This window comes from Mirounga angustirostris, unplaced genomic scaffold (genome assembly GCF_029215605.1).
Source record: "Mirounga angustirostris isolate CCGP_5_RB_7025 unplaced genomic scaffold, mMirAng1.0.hap1 SCAF_14, whole genome shotgun sequence".
Taxonomy (NCBI): domain Eukaryota; kingdom Metazoa; phylum Chordata; class Mammalia; order Carnivora; family Phocidae; genus Mirounga; species Mirounga angustirostris.
The window spans coordinates 58,028,811-58,049,758 of record NW_026991722.1 but is presented as its reverse complement, the minus strand read 5'-3'; the positions used below and the strand labels follow the sequence as shown (position 1 = coordinate 58,049,758).

Sequence of the window (20,948 nt, the reverse complement as noted above, 5' to 3'; positions counted from 1 at the left end):
GCCTCTTTCCACTAGTCTCTTAGCTTTGTGGAGGCTAGCCCAAGTTTCTTCATGTAGAGGACTTGTGGTTCTGAGAGGGAGAGAGAGAGATACGTTGCTGCAAGTCCAGGCTTGGAAATCCTACAATATCACTTTCTCCACATTCTGTTAGCCAGAGCAAGTCACAAGCCAGCTTAGATTCAAGGGGTGGGGAAATAAACTCTACCTCTTGATGACAGGAGCAGCAAAGTTACATTGCCAATGGGTGTGTGCACAGAGATGGGAGGGATTACTATAACCCTCTTTGCCAACAATCTGCCATACCCTACTCTTGTGAAAAAGTAGGGTTTGACCCCATGTTCCCATTTCTGACAGTGTGCCCTACAGATCTACTTGCATACATATAAAATGATATATGTACAAGATTATTTATAGTAGCACTCTTTGTGACTAGAAACAACCTAACTATCCTTTAACAGGACGCTAATCCACCAACATGCCAGGACACTGTGCAGCTGTAAGAGGACTTAGGAAACTCTTATGTTAGACAGAAAGATCTCTAGGACATATTGCTGACTAACAAAATCAAAGTGCTTAAGAATGTACACTGTGTCCCAAAAGTCCCGGTGCAGTTTTAAGCCTTAATAATGTCAGAAGTATAAAGGCTGTAAACTTAAAAAGACATGACTCAAAAACTTAATTGTATACATTTCTTTTTTTTAAAGATTTTGTTTATTTGTTTATTTGAGAGAGAGCACGAGCAGGGGGAGGGGCAGAGGAAGAAGCAGATTCTCTGTGAGCAGGGAGCCCGATGCGGGGCTCGATCTCGATCCTAGGACCCCAGGATCATGACCTGAGCTGAAGGCAGTAAATGCAGTATGGAAGCTGACTGAGCCACCCAGGTGCCCCAGAATAAAAACTTTCTAAAGATTTATTTGTTTATTTGAGAAAGAGAGAGAGAGAATGGGGGGAGGGGCAGACGGAAAGAACCTCAAGCATACTCTCTGCTGAGTGCAGTGCCCCATGCAGGGCTCCATCTCACAACCTTGAGATCATGACCTGAGCTGAAACCAAGAGTCGGGTGTTTAAATGGCTGAGCCACCCAGGCACCCCTTAATTGTATACATTTCTTATTCACTTATTTAGTCCTGTGAATTTGGAATAAGAAATTTTAACATCAATGCTTTTGTTTCAGTCAGTGTTTGTTATCTTCAATCAGAGATACTGAAACAAAATTTTAAAAATATGTATTATATAAAATTTACATAACTAAACAAGACTAAAAGAGATTCAAATAATAAAACTTTCAAATGATGTTGTTTGCAAGTTTATAGTATTTGTACTTCTGAAGTTACTAAAGCCTAAAACTGCACCAAGACTTTGGAATGCCCAACCAGGGTGTGCTAATTTTTTTTTAAGGAAAGGGTGAAGATAAGTTGTGTTTGTTTTCTCTTATTTCTGTAGCAGATTACCACAAACTTAGTGGTGGAAAACAACATACATTTATTTTCTGCTAGTTCTGGAGGTCAGAGGTCTAAAATGGATCAGCAGGGGATGCCTGGGTGGCTCCATCAGTTAAGCATCTGCCTTTGGCTCAGGTCATGAACCCAGGGTCCTGGGATCAAGCCCCGCATTGGGCTCCCTGCTCAGTGGGGAGTCTGCTTCTCCCTCTGCCTGCAGCTTTCCCTGCTTGTGCTCGTGCTCTCTCTCTTTCTCTGACAAATAAATAAATAAAGTCTTTAAACAAAAAATAAAATAAAATGGATTGGCAGGGCGGCATTCCTTCTGGAGGCTCCAGGGGAGAATCTGTGTCCTTGCCTTTCCCTGCTTCTGGAGGCTGCCTGAATTCCTTGGCTCACAGCTCCTTCCTCCATCTTCATAGCCAGCAGTGCAGTACTTTCCAGTGCCTCTGTTGTCTTTTCTCATTTCTGGTCCTCCTGCCTTCCTCCTGTAAGGATGACATTGGGTCCACCTGGGTAATTCCACATCTAAGGATCCTTCACTTAGTCACATCTGCAAAGCTCGTTTTGCCACAAAAAGCAGAGTCACAGGTTCCAGAAGTTCCAGGACATCTTTGGGCGGCCATTAATCGGACCATTATGTTAATGTATTTATTTTTGTTTGTACTTGCATAAAGAAACATTGAATGGATAGATAAGAAAGTAATAAAAATGGTGACTTATGGGGACAGTGAGGAGTGTGGACAGGGTGGAAGAATTTTTTTTTTTTTTTAAGACTTTATTTATTTATTTGAGAGAGAGACAGAGAGCAGGCGGAGGGGCAGAGGGAGAGACAGAATCTGGAGCAGACTCTATGCTGAGCACAGAGCCAGATGCCGGGCTCGATCCCAGGACCCTGAGATCACGGCCTGAGCTGAAATTAAGAGTCCACGCTTAACCGATTGAGCCACCCAGGTGCCCCAGGGTGGAAGAATTCGGAATGTGTATTATTTTATATGAATTTGGTATTTGAATATATGAATGTATTATCTACTCAAAATAAAATTAATAATAACAGTTTAAAAGGTAGGGCCTGCTGATTTTCAGGTATCCCCTGCTAGGTACCTAGACTTTTGCAAATTCTGGACTTTATGGAGATAACAGCATAGTTCTTCTAAAGTGATTGAACTGACTCTATAAAATCAGAATGGTATGAGTTCACTTACATGCAGTGAACGATACATTCCATATACAGCAAGCTGTGAAATCCGTCTTAAGTTAATTCTTTCCAGTGAAATGGCAAGAAGCAACGTGATGAAAGGGATAGTTCTGGTCCAGCCTGGGGCCTCATTCTCCGTGGGTTTGGTTGTTTCTTGTCTCATGGATTTTATGACAAGTGGCAGCCAGTTCTTGGTATTTGCTTGTGCGCTCACCTCCGGGAGAGAGTTTGCCTTTAAAGCCTTCTCTCTCCCTGTAAAACCAAATGCACTGATGCAGGTTTCAGGGGTTGTGGGCCCCATGGAGACGGGAAGGAGCGGGGACGGATGGCTCCTCCCGTCCCTGGGGCTCCTGCCTGGTGTTTGTGCACGAGCCAGCCCTGAGTCACCAAACCAAGAGGAGAAAACTTCCGCCAGGCAGTTCCTGCCAAGGCAACGTGCTCCAGACGGTGCTGGGGCGTGTCCTGCTCAGGGGCTCACATTTCAGTTCTGAGGGAACCCGTGAGAGAAGGCAGGTAGGGAAAGACCGCTGGAGTGCCAGTTTCATTGTGCGGCGCTGTGCTGATCCGGAAGGTTTTTGTCCCTTCCTGGCTGGTCCTTTCCCCCCAGGGGACAGATGAGACCGCAGACGTGCTAGGCGCCCTGGGGCCGGCCCCTCCCCCTCCTCTGGGCAGAAGCGCCTCGATGCTTTATCTTTGGTTGCATCAGAGGGAAACTGCACTGTGAGGGGGAAGATTGCTCATTGTTCAAAAGGGACAGTCGAACAGGACCCTGCCCTGTTTTCCGCAGATAACAAGCGGGGCACATCCTCTGCTGAATAACCGATTAGCCCCGGGGCAGACTTAAAGGGTTTCATCAAGGGACCTGCTGCCTCTGGCTGAGTCATGGCCCGCTCAGCGTGACTTGGGGGGTGGGGGGTGGGGGTCTGGCTGCTTCCTGGCTGTGTCCGTCATCGGGGCGGGGACACTGCCTCCTGTCCACGGGTTGCTCCAGTCACTTCCTTCCTCTGTGGGTTTAGGTGACCCCAGGAGATGGGGGTGGAGGGGACCAGACATCCCTGCGTGCAGGTGAGGAGCCCTGGACTGGGAGCAGGACCCCTGGGGCTCCGAGGCTGGGTGGCATGGAGCACTGGGTCTGCCTTGATTTACCCCTTGTGTGTGCCAGCTGGGTGCACACTGTGTCCCCACCACACACGGCTCTCTTAGACCTTGCCAGACCTCTTCCCAGCATGTGCCACTGGTCTTGAGGTCAAATGGGATAAGAAGGTGTGGACAGATAGTAACAATAAAAGTAATAATAGTATTAAGGGATTTACCCCTGGATTATAACTCTTATCAATCATAGCCCTCTGTTTCCCTTCTATGGAGAAGCCTTCCTTCATAAGGTTATATATCGGCTGTTCTTGGTGGCGGGTGGGGAAGGGCATAATTCAAATGAGAAATTTGTGTAATTCAGGTTTGGTGAAAGAAGGGAGAGGAAAGTTAAGAGAAGATTTCTAACTCAGTGAAAGAGAGGCTGATAGGGCTTTGAGGGGCTGGAGGTACTGCGGGGAAATCTGAGCAGCTGAAATGGGAAATAGGACTTTGGGGGAAAAGTGATATTGAAATGGGACTTTGGGGAAAGTTTCCACGTGGAATATGGTGCACATTCCCTTCTCTTTAAGCAGCTTTAAAAATACTTCTGTGAAGATCCAAATTGCTTTTCAGTGTGTTGGAATCTGATGTGTGTTTCTATGTATATTTTTAAGTGCAGACTGGTCCAGGGAGGCTACTAGACCAGGATCACCAGCCTCCACCCAGGTTCCCGAGACAACAGCACCACCATACAGTATGGGTGGCAGGTGGGGAATCCCAGGGCTTGAGGGTGCAGGGAAAGGACTGGGGTGGGGACAGGGAAGGAGGGAAAACAAATAAAAGGTGGTGTAATTCAGAGTCCGCCCCAGCATCCCAGGAAGAGAGCATATGCACACAGGACACTCTGTAGAGGCTGTGTGGAATCATTGCTCTGGGGACCGTGGACTGCCACTGGAGTGGGAACAAGAGTGAGCAATTTTTCTGTCAGCTCCTTCTATCTCCTCTCATTGCCAAAGCGCACTCTATGGGGCATTAACTCCCTGGGTTTGTGTGTGTGTTACCCAGCCCCAGTTAGAGCCCCTGGAGTCTGTTTGGCTCACACCAGGGTGCTGGGGCTGTGGTGGATGTTACTGTGGCTTCCGCTGGCCAGCGTGGGAAAAAAGTAAGTAGTCTTTGTGGAAGACACATGTGCAGGAGGCTAGATTTCCCCCCCTGAGTGTACTGTGAGTCTATAGTTAGTAGGCTCTGAGGAACTGTGCTCCTGGTGCCTTCTCCTTTTTAATCATGCTGTGGATTTCCTTCTTCCTTTAATAAACATCCTCCCAATGTTAGCTGAAAGCTAAGGACAAAAATACTATGATGAATCTCATCAGGGGGGTGGGGGGTGGGGTACAAAAATGTACCTTTTGAAGGTACATTATTAAAATAATAAACAAGGACAAAAACCCAAGGATGAGGTTGTTTTAGAATCAACCAGGTGAGCATTAGCTCTCAGGCTGGGAGTGTCTATTCAATTCTTGGGCAATTCTGGACATAACTGTTCTGGATCCAGAGGAAAAAAGGTGCCAAGTTGTCAAAATAGAACAGACTCCTAATGGATCCATGTAGATAGACGAGGTGACTCAGTGATTTTCCATGCTGGAGACCCGTTCCACCAAGCCTACATGAAACACAGGAAGAAAGACATTACAGGCTTGGAAAAACAGGGACATGAAACTATCTCTATTTGTAGGTTTAAAAAATTTATTTCTACCCTTATCTTGTTCCCCAAAGGCTTTAAGGTGGCTTACAGAGATGCAGTGACTATAGCAAGAAGACATAGCCCTATAAGCAGGAGAACAGAAGTAAAAATAAAAACAAGGATAAAGTAGGAAATGGAGCCTGAGGTTAATACAAAAATGCACTCTGATGGGCCATAAAATTCTTTTTCTGCCAGAAGAGAGAAACCTGGTAAGTTGATAAGCCTGGGTCCAGAGTGAGAGGGACAGATGCTCAGGGGAAAAGGAAGGAGTTCTGATGTGAGGAAATGAGGCAGCAGGCGAGAGCTAGTGGAGGGGGCCACAGCGGGGCAGGAAGAAGCAGGAGATGGCAAAACGTAGGCTTCCGTGCCCATGGAAATTTCCAGAAAGAAACCACCAGTAGGCATGATTAGACCAATCCTAAGCGCTGAATGACTTACTGCATCTGAGAGCTCTGAGGAAAAGACGCCAGAACAGTCTTGTCTGAACTTGATACCACCTGCTGTTTTAATTTTGCTGTGCAATTTATAGAATTCTTCACACACGTCCTCTATTACTTGACTTTTTACATGAATCCGCCAACTTGACAAAATATTCTCAAGCCTGTTCTGTTTGGGTTGAGCAGCCTTACTGTAGGCTCTTTTATATTTCAATAAGCTTTATGAGTGTTTGAAGGGCGGGGAACGCAGTGTAGTATATTGGAAAAGGCATTATTTTGGAGTCAGAAGAACGTGGATTTAAAATCCACCTCTTCCACTAAATACATAGGTCTGAGTGAACTTAACTAGAAAATGGAGATGAAGTGTCGTGGGTGCCCCTTGCCCGGGATAGGTTTTCTAAGTGCTGGTTATGATTACTGAAAATAGCTTGTAATATCCCCAATACTTAAGGATCCAGGATTGGGACGCGTTAGCCTAATTCCTCCTGTAGAAACAGGAGAGAGAATATGAGTGGCTGGCTGGCAGGGAGTTATTCACCCATAGTGATGTGATCTACTTTAATGCCTCTTAAACTTTTTAAAAAATATTTATTTATTTATTTATTTATTTATTTATTTATTTATTTATTTGAGAGAGAAAGAGAGAGAGAAACAGCATGAGAGGGGAGAGGGTCAGAGGGAGAAGCAGGCTCCCCGCTGAGCCAGGAGCCCAATGTGGGACTTGATCCCAGAACTCTGGGATCATGACCTGAGCTGAAGGCAGTCGCTTAACCAACTGAGCCACCCAGGTGCCTGCCTCTTAAACTTTTTTTTTTTTTTTTAAGATTTTATTTGTTTATTTGAGAGAGAGAGAATGAGAGAGAGAAAGCACATGAGAGGGGGGAGGGTCAGAGGGAGAAGCAGACTCCCCGCCGAGCAGGGAGCCCGATGCGGGACTCGATCCCAGGACTCCAGGATCATGACCTGAACCGAAGGCAGTGGCTTAACCAACTGAGCCACCCAGGCGCCCCCTCTTAAACTTTTTGACCGTGACCCAGACTATAAAATATATTTACCTTGCTACTCTATATACACATACTGACCTGTAATTGAAAAAAAAAAATCCTGAACCAGCACTGGGATATTTTCTTTTCCTTTCTTTTCCAGTTAATGAAAAATGGCTGGTCAAGAGTCACTAAACTGACTTCATGACCTATTAGTGGGCCTCACCATATAGCTTGAAAAACACTGGTCTAAATAGCCTAGCTCTATAAATATGGGTCATGCCTCAGACCAAGAGACAATGGATTATTTCATTTTTTAAAAGAAAATTCCCAAGCTCTCATTCTCTAGAGATTGTTAAAAATATAATCTTGGTCATGATTGTGGTTCTTTTGCCCGACCCTCAGGGTCCTGCAAAGTCCTCCAGTCCCATGCAGGCCAGTGTTGGGGAAGGGGGCCTTCTGTTCTTGGGTCTGAGCTCTTACAGCCCTTAAAGACTGGGTGAGGCCAGGACTTTCATGACGAGCCAGCCCAGAACAGGCTTGCTGAGGCTGGGAGCCGAGGACTCCAGGCACAACCCCTTCTGGGGTACCATCCAACCCATGCCCCTGAGGTTCTGCCCCCATATGGGGTTCTAAAATGCAGGAGGTCCCTCTCCTTCTGGGCTCACTCTTCACTCCCTTCCGAGACTACGAGAATGTTCGAAGCTGTACTCACTTCTGTTCTCTTCAGTATACAAGCAATGTCAGAGCCTCTCCCTCACCTAGGATGGAGACTCTGCTGCTTATCTCTGTTCTACAGCCCTGGTCCTGCAGCCCAGGTCTCCTGGAATCAAATTCCCCTGTGCCTTCAATACCCATAGACAGGACTGCCAGGGTGGAGAGCGGTGCTAGAAAAAAAACCCTGATCTCGGTATTTAAGATTATAGATTCTACTCTGGAATTTGCCTTTGTAATGGGGTCCTGCAGGTATTGTACAGAACCCAGCACAGAGTTGATGCTCACAAATATCTGTGAAATGAATGAATGATTTGGGGCAAGTCATTTGACCTCTCTGGGCTTCAGTTTCTTCATGCCTCTGCCTTCAGCTCAAGGTGAAGGTTGGCACAGCTGGTTCATGGAGCCCATCGTTCAGCTGGTATGTGCCAGGGAAAGCAGAGTCAGAATCCTTGGCTCCTCTCCACACCCAGGGTGGGAAAAATGGGATAACTGAATGTAGTCACATTTGCTCTTACTGAAGAGAACATGCATTTTTTTTTTCTCCATCCATTTGGTGGAATTTACTGTCTTTAGTTCTGATCTCATGTGCTTTAAAAAAAAAATGCTGTTTTCCAAAGCCTTCACTGAAGGAGTAAGTAGATTTAGTGATTTCTTTTCATCTCTGTATTTCTCTTTTTAAGGGAGTTGAGAATTAAAGAAGTTTTATTAAGCCTGTTCCTCTGCTCCCCAGCTCTCTCCTCCACTGTCTACCAGTGACAAACAGCCCACCCTGGAGGTGTGCACACCAGTGTGATGCCAGTGCCGTCTGTCCCAGAATCCACAAAACCTTGGGAATGCGTGGACCAATTTACAGAAAGCGTACTTGTGTGAGAACTGGAAGCTTACTAGTTGGCCACCAGGTTGCCGTAGACCTAAGCTACAAATACCCCAAAATGTAGACAGACTTGGAGGATAAAGATGGTGACAGCTCCAAGCGTTCATTTCCCATGCCTTCTGTACTTTATGCAAGGAAGTTTATTTATTTAATTTATTTTAGGAAATTTTATTTTATTTATTTGAGAGAAAGCACAAGGGGGGGGGGAGGGAGAAGAAGACTCCCCGCTGAGCACGGAGCCTGACGCAGGGCTTGATCCCAGGACCCTGGGATCATGACCTGAACTGAAGGCAGATGCTTAACTGACTGAGCCACCCAGGCTCCCTGCAGCGAAGTTTAGAAAGTGGGTATTTTCTGCCCTAATTCTTCTCTTTTCTTTATATGAGCTCTATGATTTTAATCATTTATGATCCTATCTCAATTAATATACCTGGACAATTCTATTAACATAGTGTTCCTTTATGTTTTTATAATGATACCTTGTGTATATCTCTGTTGATGTAATGATCATTTGTGTGAAACTTCTCTGTTTAAATATCTATCTTCCTAACTAGACTGAGATCTTCCTTAGCATAGGAATTGTGCCGTTTTTATGTTTGTATCAACTTTGTATTTAACAAGGGCAACCACACAGTATATGACCAATAAATGTTTGTAAGATGAATTGAATGTAAACATTTAACCCAGGGGCAGTTAGTCTGTCACACAGCCCACCTGCTGACATTTCCAGCCCTGTGATTGTAGCAGACATCACTAGTTGATCACCGATCACAATGATCTTTCCCACTAAGATGGGATATAACCGCTAGAATTTGTCTCAACACAGCACTCTAAGCAGTAGCTATGAATAGATCAAGTTGGCACACAGGAGGAAATCTGTCACCTAATGTTATACTTCCTGTAAGCTGCCTTAGCTGATGTAAGGCAAGGCCTGGGTCAGGCCAGTGTTCATCAGCGTTATGACCCACTGATTGTTTACCACTAGCATCTGTTCTTACTAATTAGTGCCCATGCCATGCCTGAGGTTAAGTATTTTGAGTATAACCCTGGGATCAGACAATCATTGTCACACACATTCTCATCCCCCAACCTCAGTTTCACTCTTCCTTTGGAGGAGTCAGACCTCTCTGACTCCACCAGGTCTGATGGAGGAGACACCATCTAGCCTCCCCAGTGTCAGGAAGCGCTGTTCCTGCTTCCACTGTAGCCTCCTCCCCAAGGCACTTTTCCACAAGTGGGGGTCATTCTCATTCCCGCAACACCTGAGATGAGAGATACTGCCTGCCTGATATGTTTAAGTAATGAAGTTCCCAATTGCCTATTAATCCACAGTGGTCTTGAAAGTGGAGGTCTTGCCCCCTTTGTTCCCCATGACCCTCCTGCTCTGTACTTGACCCAACTGTTGCTGGTTCCCATGGCACTCACCAGGGAGCCTTGGGCAGACATTGATTATGCCAGGGGACTCAGAAGCGTCACTGCTGCTGATACTGCCCTTTGGTCTTGCCCCTAATCTCCCCCTAGCCTCCCTTGTGGAGGTTAATCTCTATGTCCCTGAGCTAACACAGCTGTCTCCCTTGCTATGACACAGAGAATTTGCTTCACACTATTATTGCTGTGTAATCGGATTGCAACCATACCACCTTTGCATTCTGTCACTTTGTGGTCCAGAAAAACATTCCTGCAACTACAAATCCTCTTTTTGGAGAGATAAGACATGGTATTAGACACTTCTTGTGTGTCACTGCAAGATCTCCTGGTTTAGCTGAGCTTCGTTCCAGCCTCTGTGACCAGTTCTCCTGGCTCTAATTAGTTTCATGGGGGTGCAGCCTGCAAGCATCTTGCTTCAGGCACAGGCTGTAGTCTCTAGCTTCCTGTCCTGGGGCTTCCCCGTTGACCCCATGGTGTAGAACTCAGAAATGTTCGTGTGTCCACATATATGCAACCTGAAAGCACGAGGGTTTAACACCCAAAAGGCAAACCTTTAACCAACATGAGATGGGAGCCCCCAAAATGCTTCCCCTTTCTTACAAAAGGTCCTGAGATAGTATAAAATATTCCAGACTAACAATTATATTTATATATGACTGTTCAATCTATCCTATATATAAAGACAGTCTCTCTCTCTCTGGTCTTTTTCTTTGTTGTATTTGTTATTCAACATCTAGTGCAGAAACAATTGAACTATACATGTGCTCAAAAACAAACAAAAAAACCCTCACTCAATACACAAAAAAGAATTAAAAATGTATCATAGATCTAAATGTAAGAACTAAAGCTATAAAACTTCTAGAAAGAAATATAGGAGAAATTATGTAGAGTCTTCTTAGAAAAGATAAAGATTTATTACATATGACACCAAAAGTATGATATATTAAAGAAAAAATTGGTACACAAAAATTCATCAAAATGAAAAAGCTTTTGTTCTTCAAAAGACACCTTAAAAAATGAAAAAAAAAAAACCCACAAGCACAGACTAGGAGTTAATTTATGCAAATTATACATCTGACAAAGAATTTGTATGCAGAATATATAAAGAACTCTTATATCAGTACTAATATAAGAAACCCAATTTTTTAAAAGGACAAAATATTTGAATAGTCAGCAGAAATGATATAGGAATGATTAATAGGTACATAAAAAGATACTCAACATCAGTAGGGAAATGCAATTAAAATCAAAATAAGATACTACTATACACTCACTATACTGGCTCTATACTCAATAAAACAGACAATGACAAGTGTTAATGAGGATATGGAGAAACTGAAACATTACTTTTCTGGTGGAATGTAAAGTAATAGCAGCGACTTTGTAAATCATTTTTGAAGTTGATTAAATAAAGATACACTTACCATGCGACCTTGCAATTCCACTCCTAGGGAAGTGAATAACTCCAAGAATCATGAAAACCTAACATCCACACAAAGACTTGTACTCCTTCACTTGTGACTATTCATAATAGCATTATTCATAATGGCCTCAAAGTGGCAACAACCCAAAAGTCCACTAGCTGGAGAATGGATAAACAGAATGTGGAATATATCCCTACAATGGAATAGTACTTGGGATTAAACAAACAAACAAAACTACTGATACATGCAACAAGAATGAAGCTCAAAAACATTCCAAGCAAGGGGAGCCTGGGTGGCTCAGTTGGTTAAATGTCTGACTATTGGTTTTGGCTCAGGTCATGATCTCATGGGTTGTGAGATCAAGCCTTGCAACAGGCTCTGTGCTCAGCAGGGAGTCTGCTTGAAGATTCTTTCACTCTGCCCCTCTCCCTACTCATGCACTCATATGCACATGCTCTCTCTCTCTCTCAAATAAATAAATAAATCTTCAAACAAAACAAAACATACTAAGCAAAAGAACCCAGACATGAGAGACTATCTATTTATGTTTCCACTTATATGAAATTTCTAAAAAATAAAAGAAACTCTTGCATAGACAGAAACCAGATCAGTGGTTCTCTGAAACAGGTAGAGGGATGTGGAGGAGGGTAGGGGGGTTGCTTTTATAGTTTGTGCTGCTGTGACTTATTTGAGAAATCTTTGCCAAACCAAGGCCACTAAGATTTTCTCCTATGTTTTCTCCTGGAAGTTTTGTAGTTTTAGTTCTTTCATTTGGATCTCTGATCCATTTAATTTATGCCTATGGTGCAAGATATAGATTGAAGTTCATTTTTTTTACTGTGAATCCATATCCAGCTGTTTCAGCACCATTTGTTGAAAAGACTAGTTTTTGATCTACTGAATTGCCTTTGTATTTTGTCAAAAAATCAATCTACCATATATATGTGGGTTTTTTCTTGGACTCTGTTCTGTTCCATTAATCCATTTGTCTTGATTATACTGTCTTGATTATTACTGATTTATAATAAGATTTGAGATCAAGTAGTATAAATCAGGTACTATAAGTCCTCCAACCTTTTTTATTTTATTTTATTATTTTTTTTATTTTTTTTTTTAAGATTTTTTAATTTATTTGTCAGAGAGAAAGAGAGAGCACAAGCAGGGAGAGCGACAGAGGCAGAGGGAGAAGCAGGCTTCCCGCTGAGTGGGGAGCCCAATGCGGGACTCGATCCCAGGACCCTGGGATCATGACCTGAGCTGAAGGCAGACGCTTAGCCGACTGAGCCACCCAGGCGTCCCCTCCAACCTTTTTTAGAAAGTTGTTTTGGCTATTTTAGATCCTCTTCATATTCATATAAATTTTGCAATAAACTTATCAATCTCTACCCCAAAAATTCTTATAAAAAGTTTGTTATGATTTTGTTAAATCTATAGATCAATTTGGGGATAAGTGCCACTGTAATTTCATAATCAAATTACTTAAACAATTAAAAAAATCTCATAAGCAGCTAGAGAAAAAGGATACATTACAGAGTAACAAAGATAAGAATGACAGCCAATTCACTTCTCATTAGTATGAATGCAAGCCACAAAGACTAGAGCAATATCCAGCTGGATTTTGTAAATGGAGTCAGAATCTAATAGACAAATGTGATCTATTTACATTTATGTTGTGTACTGATACATTGGATTTTTTTTCTATTATCTTATTCTGTGTTTTCCATTTACTGTGGTCTCTCCCCTCTCCCTGACCTCCACCTCATTTTGCCAGTCTTAGTGCTATCATTATTATTTACAGTAAGTGCTGATGAAGATAACCAATGTATTTGCCATTGCTTCTTTTTTTTTTTTTTTAAGATTTTATTTATTTATTTGACAGAGAGAGAAACACAGTGAGAAAGGGAACACAAGCAGGGGCAGAGGGAGGGGAGAAGCAGGCTTCCCACAGAGCAGGGAGCCCGATGCCGGGCTCGATCCCAGGACCCTGGGATCATGACCTGAGCCGAAGGCAGACGCTTAATGACTGAGCCACCCAGCGCCCCTTACCATTGCTTCTTGCATACCACTAAAATCCATTCTTCCTATATAGTACATTTTATTTTATTTTATTTTGAAGATTTTATTTATTTGACACACAGAGAGAGAGAGTGAGAGAGGGAACACAAGCAGGGGGAGTGGGAGAGGGAGAAGCAGGCTTCCTGCTGAGCAGGGAGCCCGATGCGGGGTTCGATCCCAGGACCCTGGGACCACGACCTGAGCCAAAGGCAGACGCTTAACGACTGAGCCACCCAGGCGCCCCTATATAGTACATTTTAACCAGTTATTTCAAGCATGTCTGTAAATAGTAAACTTGCTTTTCTGAAAGCATCTTTATTTTGCTCTCAGTTTTGAGTGATGGTGTCACTGGGATAAAATTCCGGGGACACAGTTTTTTTCCCCCTCAGAACTTTGAAATATCACTCCATTGTCTTTTGACTTCTATTCTTAAGTCTTCTCCAGTATGATTGCCATTCTCTGATACATAATCTGGTGGCTCTCAAGACTTTTTTTTTTCTTTGTTTTTGATATTTGCTATCTCATTATGATATGTTTCATTGGGATTATGTTTTTATTTTTCCTGCTTAGGTCCTGATGTTGCAGGCTTGCAGGGTTCTTGTCTCATGGAGCTGAAGAAGGAACCTCATGGACACAAGAGGGTGAAGTGAAGTGAAAGTTATATTAAGTGAAGGTGAGAACATAAAGAAAAAAAAAGCTCTCTAGAGTGAGATGGGTCCCGAATGGGTTGCCACTGAGGGCTTTTAATGGAAGTCTTTCATTGAGAACTGACTGGCAAGCTCGTGGCCTCGAGATTCTTGTACCTTCTTGGTTAGTTCCCTTATCTCTTGTTCTGCTCTGTCTCAGCGTCTCCACCTGCCAGGAGTAGTTTCGAAGCCCAGTCAGGAGAGTCAGGAGCCTCCTATCTCTCCTGACTATACCTTAACCCCTTCTCTATTCACGGGACAGGACCTGTGGGCAGAAAGAGCTACACTGGGATTGTGAGGAGTGACTAATTGTGTACTTTTTAATTAGTGGGGATGAGGGATAGCACCAGTCTCCAAGGAATCTGGAAGCAAGTCTTTCAGGACCTTGAGGGATCAGCTGCTGCCAAGATAAGGTTCCTTTTAAACATTAAGCCACTAAGGCAGCTACGAGTTCCTCAAGGAAGGTCATGCCCTGCATGTTTCAGGTATCTGTCAGTGGGCTGCAAGCTGTAAAGAGATTTTAATTTAAGCTACATTTCTTTTGCCTTTGTTTTCCACATCACTGATATGTTCCTTTAAACCAAAGACAGATTCCTTTTTTAATTCGGGGAATTTTCAGCCTTTAACTTTTCATACCACCACCTCCTCTATTTTTTTCTGTTGATTTTTTCAGTAATTTTTACCAGACATATTTTGGGATTTCTCATTCTGTCCTTTATGTATCTTAGCCTCTCTTTTCTTTTCTTTTTAAGATTTTATTTATATTTTTGTGTGAGAGAGAGAGCACAAGCAGGGGAAGCTGCAGGCAGAGGGAGAAGCAGGCTCCCCAATGAGCAGGGAGCCTGATATGGGACTCGATCCCAGGACCCCAGGATCATGACCTGAGCCAAAGGCAGACACTTAACTGACTGAGCCACCCAGGCGTCCTGCCTCTCTTTTCTATTTTCATCCTATGCTGCAAGGTTTTTTTTTTTAAGATTTATATTTCAATTCACTAATTTTCTATTTGCCTGGGTCTCATAGGCTATTTTCCCACCTATGACACTTAAAAAAAAAGTAATCTCTACACCCAATCTGGGGCTCTAACTCACGACTGGAAGATCAAGAGTGGGCTGCTCTACTGACTGAGCCAGCCCGGTGCCCCTGTACTACACTTTTAATTTCAGTAATTATACTGTCCCCTCTTTTTAAGTAGGCTCCACGCCCGGCATGGAGCCCAACGTGGGGCCCAAACTCATGACCCTGAGATCAAGACCTGAGTTGAGATAAGAGTCTGATGCTCAACTGACTGAGCCACCCAGGTGCCCCTCAATAATTATACCTTTTATTTCTACAATGTATATATAGTTTCCTTTCAAAAATATGTTCTTCCCATATTACCCTGTACTTGACTTACAGTTTGTATACCTTCTTTTATCTCTAAATATTTTAAACAAACTTATTTTATAACCTCTTTCAGCTTAACCTATTACCTTTAGTTTTGGGGAGTGCAAATTCTCCTGTTTGATGTTCCTTGTGACTCCCTCTCTTTGTAAGGTCTATACATTTTTCTTGTGAATTTATCTTCAGTGAGTGTATCCAGACTGCCATGTAACCAGGAGTGTCTTAGCCTGGGTGGCTTCCCATAGAAATTTATTTTCTCACAGTTCTGGAGGCTAGAAGTCCAAGATCAAGGTGTTGCTGGCAGGTTTGGTTTCTCCTGAGGCCTCTGTCCTTGCGTCAAAGCTGGCCCTTTTCACTCCATCCCCACATGGTCTTTCCTGTGTGTGTGCATCCTGGTGTCTCTTCCTCCTCTCAGAGAGACTCCAGTCCTACTGGATCGGGGCTCCACTCTTATGACCTCGTTGAACGTTAATTACCTCTTTAAAGGCCCTGTCTTTAATTACAATCACACTAGGGGCTTGAGCTTCAATGTATGAATTGTGGGGGTTATAATTCAGTTCATCACAAGGGGTAAAGAAATGTCTCTAAGAACAGATTTACAGGGCCTCCTCTGTGTTTCTAGTGACTTCACCCATTTCAGAATTTTTATATTAATTTCTTAGCACGAGAATTGTCTCACCATATTCAAATTGTAAATTCAGACCTCACACCGCTATTTTGATATATTGTGGGTGGCTCTTTTGGTCCAAGGATCAGAGTAGGTGGCTATCTTCTTGTTTCTTCTCCAGGCACATAGGAAGAGATTTTCTACTCATAAGTTCATGAAAGAAATGAAAATTTGAGATTCTTGACATTATTCACCACCATCCTATCCCCATGGTTTGGGAACTAAATCTTCTGTCTCAGTAAGTGTGTTAAAACCTCAACTCCCGGGGTGCCTGGGTGGCTCAGATGGTTAAGCGTCTGCCTTCGGCTCGGGTCATGATCCCAGGGTCCTGGGATCAAGCCCCACATCGGGCTCCTGGCTAAGCGGGGAGCCTGTTTCTCCCTCTGCCTCTCCCCCTGCTCATGCTCTCTCTCTATCTCTGTGTCTCAAATGAATGAATAAAATCTTAAAAAAAAAAAAAAACAAAAACCTCAACTCCCAGCTGATAAGACCTTTATTTACCCCCAGGCCATGCTGCTTCTGCTCTTCATTACCACTCTGGCTTTGGTTTCCTTTATATATTGGACCAGTTTCTGAAATCTTGTAAACTGGGCTACCCATTTAAGTCTGTTTTTAGGGGGTTATATATGTTTAAAGAAAGATGGTGGGAGAGGGCAGTGAATCTCTTCCATGCCCACCCAGTCTACTATGTCGACCCAAGATCATAATTCTGGAAGGCCCCCATCTTCATTAGTTCCCTTTAATGGCCAATAACAGTCCTTTAATTTCAAAGCTTATGTTCTCTATTTTACACCATACTACCTTGTTTTCCTAATTGAGAGACATCTTTAAATCTGAGCTTATAAAAGATTATTGATGGTCACATTCTTCATGATTATAATTTTACATTCTATCTAGTCCTCCTCTCTGAGAAGATCTATCAGGTTCTTCACTACACTTGCCTTCTATGGGAAATGGACACCCCCCCCCATCAGTGACCTTAAAATTATAAGCCCAACAAAAATAATTGCCACCAGAGGAAAGGATTTTATTCCCTCTGTGACCATAAAAATGTGACTGGTCATGTTTCTGTAAAAGAAGAAGGAATATACACCAAACCCTGTATATTTTCTCTGAGGTGATTTCATAGGTCAAGGGCATCCTGAAAAGTTTTGGCAAAGCATTACTACAATGGAGACCGCACCATCTCATGCTAACAAAACTCCTCAAACTCACATTTCCTTTCTTTTCTGGGTAGACTCTCAGTGAAGTCTCCAGAGGGCTCTGTACTGATAGCAACAATGAGCTGATCATGATGGAAAAGCCACTCCCAATGGGATTTGCATAATAGACACTTCACAATAGAGGAAGATGTAACAATAATTACAAAAGTGGGAAAAGGGCCAAGAGCTAATGGATTTCTTAGCTCCATTTTCAGCAACCCAGGTAGAATTATGTTTTAAGAAATCTCATTCCATGGAATTTAAAAGTCTGCTGTTTTCAACATTTGGGGTCTCCTGCATTTGTTCTAATCAGTTCACTATGAGGAAAAAAAGAGGAAAAGATGACATTTTCCTCCATGCAAATTACTTAAACTGGAAAAGGTTCATTTAGAAACTAAGAAAGATTCTACTGCTTACAGACTTAGCATAACAAACATCTATTGCATTCATATGGAAAGCTATTGGAAATTATGGCCTTAAAGTCATTCTGAATGTAGCCAGAAGTGACAAAAATGCTGTAGGTGAACTTAACTATGAACACAGATTGCTTTTATGAGGTTCTGTGCAATTCTGTTATATTCTTTGCTCAGTTCTTCCCACAAAAGAATTGGAGAGTCGCTGTTGCCCCTGGACTGAATCTCTAAATCGACCTGTGGTTCTCCGCCATCTTGTCAGAACAACAATAAGGTTAATAACTGTTTTGATGACTAGGATGGATGGCCAAAGTCCTAGCTCAATCTCAGGTTTCCTGTATCACCTTTCCTTACCCTCTCCAAGTTTATTTGCTTGTCTTTAAATAGTCTAACAAAAATATGAGCCAGCTACATTAGCCAAAGAGCTCATGTTGGGGAAAATTCAACCCCAAACAAGATATAATGAAGCAGAATTCACTGAAGTCACTCAACAGGTGCACAAGAGCTGTCACAGAGGATTAGCAGCTATGAGGTTGAGGGGACTAGGCACTAATCTGGGATTCTAGAAACTTGGGCTGCCACCAGATAATACCTGTCTCACCCTATCTATACTAGTTAAAATGCTTTTAAGCAGCACAGATACAGAGGCATCTGCAGAATGAGGGCATCCAGCCATCTGTTACCATTCTTGATCGTCTGAATACAACCTTCTTGTGAGCTCCCCTGAAGCTATGCAGTCAGGCAGCCTGCATCAAAGGGGTGGGGCTGGGAGGAAGAAGGGAGCAAAGAAAAATGGTTTCCAGAGTGGTCTGGATACATCTGTGCATATACAATGAGTACTTTGGGCAATTTTATACAAAGCAAGTTAATACTATGCTTCATTTTCCTGAAGAGGGACGCCAAATATCTAGATATGTTTTATCTGCCTTTGGCCCTAAGTTGTTTATTCATTTATTCGTCTATCCGTTTAGCTATCCAGCCAATATTTATTGAATACTTATTGTATGTCATGCTCCATTCTAGGTGCTGGGGAGGCAGATATTGAAATAAAAGATACTAAAAAAAAAAAATGCTATTAAGAAAAATAAAGCAAGATAAAGGGGGCAGCAAATAACAGGGATTATATCCCCAAATAAAGGGGTGATTTTTATTTAGAGGAATATAATGTAAATAATAGATTTGCATAATAGCTGTTAGAAAAATACTGTGTTTTTATACTCAAGTGTTCTGTTTTGTTTTATTTTAGATTGACTTACATCATTTATTTCATTTTGGTCCTATACGATTCCACAAAGATAATTTATATATCCTTCTAAAAGTAGGCTTACAAATTAAGTTATAATATACTATTATCTTATTTGAGATCATTAAAACTCAAAGATGAAATGATATTCTGATTTCATGACTAAGACCAAGGTTTGAAAAGCAATATAATCACTGTCCCAACTATACCACTCTAGTTTTTCTCATGTAAGCTAATTAAGATCTTAAAAAAAAATCCAGTATGATTAACATACAGTATATTAGTTTCAGGTGTGGTGCTCAACTTTAAATCTTTCATTCCAATAATCATTCTATGGAAGAACCAGTTTCTTCTATGATTAAAAAAAAAAAAACCACACTATTTTCTAGGATAGTGTATTTATATGTAAAGGTGTATGTTATGTTAGCTATTAATTAAACAATTAACTTTGAAGTTGTCACAGGTTTTTTTTTTTTTTTTTTTTTTTTTCAGAAATAGATACCAAGATGGAGTTTGATGTGTATGGTGTTTATTGGAGATAATCTGTGGAAAGGAGGTGAAGGAAGTGGGATTTCTTCATGGGAAAGATCCAATTACCATGCAGGCCAACAATAGGAACCCTTTGGAGAGCTCTGGAGAAGAAATGGCCTGTCAGAGTGCTCCCATGTTGGGCTGAAATGGCTGGGCCTTTGTCTCCTACCACTACCAGTCAATGGATATGGGTCCCCCAGGAAGAGCATGTTCTTGGGCAAGTCAGCTCTCTGCCACTGAGGCAAGAAGCAGCTGGTGATTGTCTTTCCTTGAAAGGGTTGCAGGCACTGTGTCTCCATGTCCACCACACAAAGATATCTATATACTTGCAGATCAATTGGGAGAAATATTCATAACACAATAATAGGCAGAAAGTCACCAAGTCTGGGTAATTATGAATTAAGTTCCTATAAACATCTATGTGTAGGTTTTTATGTAGAAATAAGTTTTCAACTCCTTGAGTCAACACCAAGCAGTGCTGTTGCTGAATCATAGCGTAGGGGTCTGTTTAGTTTTGTAAGAAATCCCAAACTGTTTTCCAAAGTGGTTGTGTCATTTTGCATTCCCACCAGCACTGAATGAGAGTTCCAGTTTCTCCACATCTTCACCAGCATTTGGCCTTATCAGTGGCCTGGATCTGAGCCATTCTAATAGGTGAGGGGTAGCTTAAGTAATTTCAAATTAATTTTTTATGAAGCTCTCTGCTCACATATTTGAAAGAAGTCTTAATTATGAGTTTTGAATAATGAAGGACAGAGGAAATGAAACTGTTTCAATAGAACCCATTTCTGAGTAACACTGCTAGGTCTATCTTTGACCAAAATTCGTCAAAGATTCATGTTTCCAGGGCACCTGGGTGGCTCAGATGGTTGGGCGTCTGCCTTCGGCTCAGGTCATGATCCCGGGGTCCTGGGATCGAGTCCCACATCGGGCTCCCTGCTCGGCGGGGAGCCTGCTTCTCCCTCTGCCTCACTCTCTCTCTGTCTCTTATGAATAAATAAAATCTTAAAAAAAAAAAAAAAGATTCATGTTTCCATGTGGTTCAAAAACTGCTTTTTTGTTATGTTTGATAAGTGATAGTTAAAAACAAAATACTCAACCAAATGATAATAAAATACCATTTCTTAATTTTGGCAGCAATACACAAATGTTTGTACGCTGCCATTGTTTTAAATTCAAGTACTAAAATAATTCTAAAGTGGCTTGCCAAATGACTAATTAATAAAGAGAAGGTGCTTCTGGTACAGATTAGGTAAATGTAATTTAAAATCCTTCATCTTCAGTGTTTTAAAAAATACCTTAAATTTGACAGAATTCTTTGGGGGTGCAGGTAGTATCTGAAATATAAAAAAGTATAGCAAGGTATAGTTCTAGTATGATTGTTGAAGTCTAGGGACGGTGGGTCTGCCCGAAGCAGGAGTAGGATGGGGGAGCTATAGGATCTACACCAACCTGG

At 42.2% G+C, this 20,948-nt stretch overlaps 1 long non-coding RNA gene across 1 annotated transcript; it reads left to right on the top strand.

Annotated features, from left to right (window-relative positions):
• Positions 1-3,030: 3,030 nt before the first annotated feature.
• LOC135362520 (uncharacterized) lies at positions 3,031-20,492 on the top strand. The gene is made up of 3 exons (XR_010407324.1): positions 3,031-3,150; positions 13,938-14,040; positions 19,454-20,492. It is a non-coding gene; the product is annotated as an uncharacterized LOC135362520 (long non-coding RNA).
• The last annotated feature ends 456 nt before the right edge of the window (positions 20,493-20,948 follow it).